We start from the raw sequence: 6,000 nt of genomic DNA on the forward strand, positions 1-6,000 counted from the left end.
TAAATATTTAGCTAACATGTATTGAATTCTTACTAATATACTTAGGTTAGCTCATTTAATCCTCCCAATAACTTTTCTCCTGATCTTTTTTTTTTTTTTTTGGAGGAGGAAACTAATAGGAACGTGGTATAAAAGATTGCTTTATAATTTTATCTGCTATGCAGAGTAGTCAAAGTAATAAATCTGTAAAATTGAAATGTTTGATTAGCTAATTGAAAATGTGATAGTTTTTCTTACTGTGAGAGGTGTGGTTTCTTCCATGGACTCGGTGATGTTAATCTAAAACTCTCTACATCAGTAACAAACACTGTACCATATGTTGAAGTCAAAAACAGAAAATTCAGTTATTCAAAGTTTAGAAATCAGTCCGGGATTTTATTATCTGGAGTAAAAGTTCAAGAGAGTGAAACTGAATTCAGGTATGTTACTTCTCTTTTGGCTTTGCTTTCCCTCTATAATGGCTTTATTCTTAGTTGTACTCTAAGTGTTCTAAAAATGTCCCATCGCCACCTCCAGTCTCCTATTATCCATATACTTACCAGTGTCAGAAGGAGAGAGACCAGTTTTCCACTGAGTTTATCATTTCCTCCAAAAGACTGAATAGCTATGCTAGTTTTCATGGAGCCAGCTCTGATCTAATGTGTGTTCAGGGAAGTGGGGTTCTTTGACCAGCCAGTGTGGAAGACAAAAGAGGCAGGTGATAATACAGTCAGCTCCAGGGGAATTGCATTAGGAAGGACAGTTTCCAAATGACAACAGATGTCTGATCAAATTTAATGTACAATCTCATTTAGAACTAATATCTGAATGTCTGACTTTTCACTCACAGAATATTTTGTCGTAGGCATAGCTTCCTTCTGGATATCTCTTTTCATCCTGCTGTAGAATGCAATGATCACTCTTCTGAAGGACATAGATTCTGCCTTGTCATACTACTAAAATTATCCCAAGGGATGTTGGATGTATGGGATAAGAAGAAGGAAATGAGAATTATTGCCAGCATTTGACTATTCTAGAGTTTCCAGACCTCAAGGTAAGGGTGACTGACACATTAGTCATTTTATCCTGATTTTTAATATTATTGATTTGGGTAGAAAAAATGCCTAATGCAATTTGATAGACTTACTAAGAATGAGGCGTGTGACATTATTGGGCCAAACCCTTTTTTTGTGGGGTGGGAAGGCAAAACCTTTAGACCTCAAGTTCATTGTAGTAGGTATAGGAATCTTACAGCTTAATTTATAGTCATCCAAGTCATCTAATTTTTTTGCCTCTTCCCTGTTTCTAAATCTCACACATCTGTGTTTCTTTCAGTTTCTTATTTCTGTGTGTGTCTGTGGCATCTGAAAGACTGTTCAATCCTACTAATGATATTCAGGGTATAACAGGTTAGTAAACTCTTACAGTAGATTTGGCTTCCACTGATGTCACTGAAAGGAACTTCGTTTTTAAATTATATGGCAAGAAGACAGGAGGCTACAGTTAGCCTCTCAAAGTTTCTAAGGGACTCAGTGCTTCTGAAATGTAAGCTCAGTTTTTGGCTGAAAATATTAAATCTGTTGGCAAATAACTGGCTTATAGAATGCAAAAATGCATACTTTCTGGTTCATTTGTAGTATATTTGAGAAGTGGATGAGAATTTTGGTACAAATGAATACATTTTTTAAGATTTTATTTATTAGCACAAGCAGGGGGAGTGGGAGAGGGAGAAGCAGGCTTCCTGGTCACAGGAATTGATCCCTGCACCTGGGGTCATGACTTGAGCCAAAGGCAGATGCTTAACCGGCTGAGCCATCAAGGTGCACTGATACAAGTTAAGACTTAAGTGGTTTTAATGGGGACATTCCCTTTAGATGAAAGAAGTATTTTCTGTTTAACTTCATAAAGTTTTTAACTGAAATCTATGGGGGTAGAATGTTATTGGGATTAATTTTAAGCTCAGAACATTAATTTGTTCTGTTATTTTTGTGTTTTCAAACTTGAAATGCTCGTGAAATATATACTACATACAGACTTTCTTTCGGGGATTTGGGTAAGGTTAAATCCCCATTTTTGTAATGTCTTATTTCAAAGTCACATATCCATATTCTGTTGTATAGAAAACCTCATGCAAAAATTGGGGCTATTATCGTACATATTATCATACTTTGTAAGCAGACATCTTTAGAAACATACATTGTAGTATAGCAGGTGTCATTACTGTCATGAGGACATACAGTTTGAGAATTTGAGAACAGACCCCACTGACTTCCTATTAATAAATTTTAAATAATGGTTATGATGAATGTTATTGATTCCCTATATGGCCTCCATTCTTTTATTCACCCTAACAGTTCTTTATCATTTAACTATCCTGTCCTACCATAACCTGTGTGATTGAGGAATAGCTGGCCCCATCCTCAAAGTAGACTTGATTGGCCTATATTAGGTTATTACCCTAGGAACTTCTCAGTCAGGGCATGGCATTCCTTTTGCCAGGGCTTGGCTTAGAACTGAGCAGTTTACCTACATAGGCCAGTGAAATGCCATGGGAGTTTTTCTGAGGACTTCTGGGAAAGAGATTTACTTGCTTTCATGGGACAGATACTAGACGAGATACATTTTCACTTCAGGGAACTAAATTATGTGACTCGGAGCCTGGAATTGTTAAAACTACTTTGCCAGTTTTGGGAAACTGGTTTAAGATAAATCCAACAAACAAGACAAAGACAGAATTATCTTGCAGGATAGAATAGAATAGAACTTTTTTAATCTTCGAGGAACTTTTGTGTTTCACTGGACCTTCAAACAAAGACCCTGCAGGTACAGTTAGGGATTGGGGAAGAGGTCATAGATCTAAATAAAATATAGAGGATGAGGGCATAGTATTATTAGGGACAAACAGATTATGTTAAAGTACATTTTGGCTTATTCAGAAGTCATACAGGGATATATTTTGTGACTGGACTCATCAGATCCAAGTGTGGATGTGGAGGAAAGGTGCTCAGAGCACACTGGAGTTGCATAGTAAGAAGTATGTTAAAGGAGGAAAATTGTAAGAGAACTTTTATGATGTCACATTTAATCATCACATCATCTCTGGTGGGTGCTTCAGACTTTATTACATGCAATAAAGTCAGGCTTTGAGCCTCATTGTTTTTGGGTTTTTTTGGTTTATTTTGAGCCTCATTTAACTCTAGCTCACAGTCATTTTTTAAAAAAATTTATTGACGTATAATTGACATACAACATTATATTAGTTTTAGATTTGACATTTTATATATATATTGCAAAATGATCATCACCGAAGTTTAGTTACTATTATGTAACGAAGTTAATGCAGTGTTATTAACAATATTCCCTATGCTGTACATTGTATCCCTGTGACTACTTTTATAACTGTACCTTAGTACTTAATCGCCTTTACCTGTGTTGTCTCCCACCACCAGCCCCTTCTCCTCTGGCAACCACCAGTCTGTTCTCTGTGAGTCTAGGTTTTGTTTTATTTTTGCTTTAGAACCCACTTATAAATGAAATCATATAGCCTTTGTCTTTCTCTGTTAGATCTATTTCACACAGCATAATACCCTCAGGGTTTTTCCATGTTGTTCAGATGACAAGATTTCATTCTTTTTATGGCTGAGTAATATTCTAGCCTGTGTGTGTGTGCGTGCACATGTGCATACACTCACACATGCATTTGTGTATGCTGTCTTTACCCAGTTTGTCCACTGATGGACCCTTAGGTTGTTTCATTGTCTTGGCTATTGTTAAGTAATGAAATGAAAATCAGGGTGCATATATATATCTTTGACCTGGTGTTTTCATTTTCTTTGGGTACATACCCAGTACTGGCATTGCTGGGTCACATGGTAGCTATATAATTTTTTGAGGAACCTTAACACTGTTTTCTGCAGTGGTTGAATCAATTTACATTCTCACCAACAGTGCACAAGTGTTCCTTTTTCTCCACATCCTCACCACCACTTATTCTTGTCTTTTTGATAATAGCCATTCTAACAGGTGTGTGGTAATACCTTGTGGTTTCGATACGCATTTCTCAATGATTAGTGATGTTAGCACTTTTTCATGTACCTGTTGGCCATCTGTATGCCTTCTTTAGAGAAATGTCTCTTCAGATCTTTTGCCCATTTTTTTTTTTTTTAAGATTTTATTTCTTGGGAGAGAGCACACAGGAGCAGGAGTGGGGAAGGACAGAGGGAAAGGGAGAAGCAGACTCCCCACTGAACAGGGAGCCCAAATCAGTGCTTGATCCCAGAACTATGATCTGAGCCAAAGGCAGACACTTAACTGAGCCACCTAAGTGCCCCCTTTGCCCATTTTTAAATTGGGTTCTTTTTCTGCTGTTGAGTTCTTATGAATTCTTTATATATTGGATATTCATCTTGTATCAGATATGTGATTTGCAAATATTTTCTGCTATTCTGTAGGTTGCCTTTTCATTTTTACTTTGATACAGTCCCACTTATTTTTGCTTTTGTTGCTTTTGCTTTTAGAGTCCTATCTAAAAAATGGCCAAGACCGATGTCAGGCAGCTCACCAGCCATGTTTTCTTCTAGGAGTTCTGTGATTTCAGGTCCTAAGTTCAGGTCTTCAGTACATTTTGTGTTAACTTGTGTGTGGCATAAAATAGTGATCTATTTTCATGCTTTTGTATGTGGCTGTCCAGTTTTCCCAACACCATTTATTGAAGAGACTGTTCTTTCCTCATTGTATATCCTTGGCTGCTTTGTTGTAAATTAATTGACCATATATGCATGGGTTTAAACTTGGATTCCAGATTCTGTTCCATTGTTTTGTGATTTTGTTTTTGAAGTAGGTTCCATGCCCAGCATGGAGCCCAGCGTGGGACTTCAACTCATGATCCTGAGATCAAGATCTAAACTGAAATCAAGAGTCTGACGCTTATCTGACTGAGCCACCTAGGCGCCCCACCAGTACCTTACAGTTTTAATAGCTTTGTAATTAAAAGGCTACAAAGCTACTTTATAGATTTGTAATACAGTTTGAAATAAGGGAGTGTGATACCTCCAGTTTTGTTCCTTTTTCTCAAGGTTGCTTTGGCTATTCAGGGTCTTGTTTCCATACACATTTTATGATTGTTCTTCTATTTCTATGGTAAATGCCATTGTAATTTTGATAAGAATTGCATTGAGTCTATGTATTATTTTGGGTAGTATGGACATTTTAACAATATTAATTCTTCCCACCGGCGAGTATAAAATATCTTTCCATTTATTTGTGTCTTCAGTTTCTTTCAGCAGTGTCATATAGTGTTCAGTATACAGGTCTTTCATTTCCTTGGTTAATTTTTTTGCTAGGTATTTTATTCTTTTTGATGCAGTTGTAAATGTGTTTTCTTAATTTCTCTGATAGTTCATTATTAATGTATAGAAATGCAACGAATTTTTTATATTTGATTTTGTAACCTATTAACTTCACTGAATTTATTAGTTTTAACAGTGTCCTGAGAGCATCTCTGTTGACCTCTAGAAGTGTGCCAGACTGGAAGGCTGGCCCTTAAGCCAAAGCTCCTGAAAATAGGCCTCTTTCTCAGAAAGACTGAGGGTATGCTTCTGTCTCCTATCTGTGCAGTGCCCTTGAGATGGTAATCTGCCAAGAGATGCCTTTCCAGTTGTTATAGTCCCAAGGAACCCAGGAATGCAAGCCCCACAGGCCTCGCAGGGCCAATGATCAAGGGCTTCCCCTGAGTTGCAGCTGTAAGATCAGGGACACCAGATGTAAAAACTGGTGATCAGAGGAGTATAAAAGCTTCTCTCTGGGGGATTCTGGCACTCTGGAGACTGGTAGAGGGAGAGGATGAAGATGATGAGAGGAGAGGGAGGAAAAAGTGTCAAAAGTGGCTCCCAGCAGCCTCTGTTCCTGGAGAGTATTCCAGAAAACTCCTGCCCTTCTGTTCAGTGCTTTTAAGGTTAGCAGATGAGTTTTTTCACTGCTTCTGCACTGAGCCATGTGGTGAATGAGTCTGCATGCGAACCC

Source organism: Martes martes, assembly GCF_963455335.1.
Source record: "Martes martes genome assembly, chromosome: 2".
NCBI classification, from domain to species: Eukaryota; Metazoa; Chordata; class Mammalia; order Carnivora; family Mustelidae; genus Martes; species Martes martes.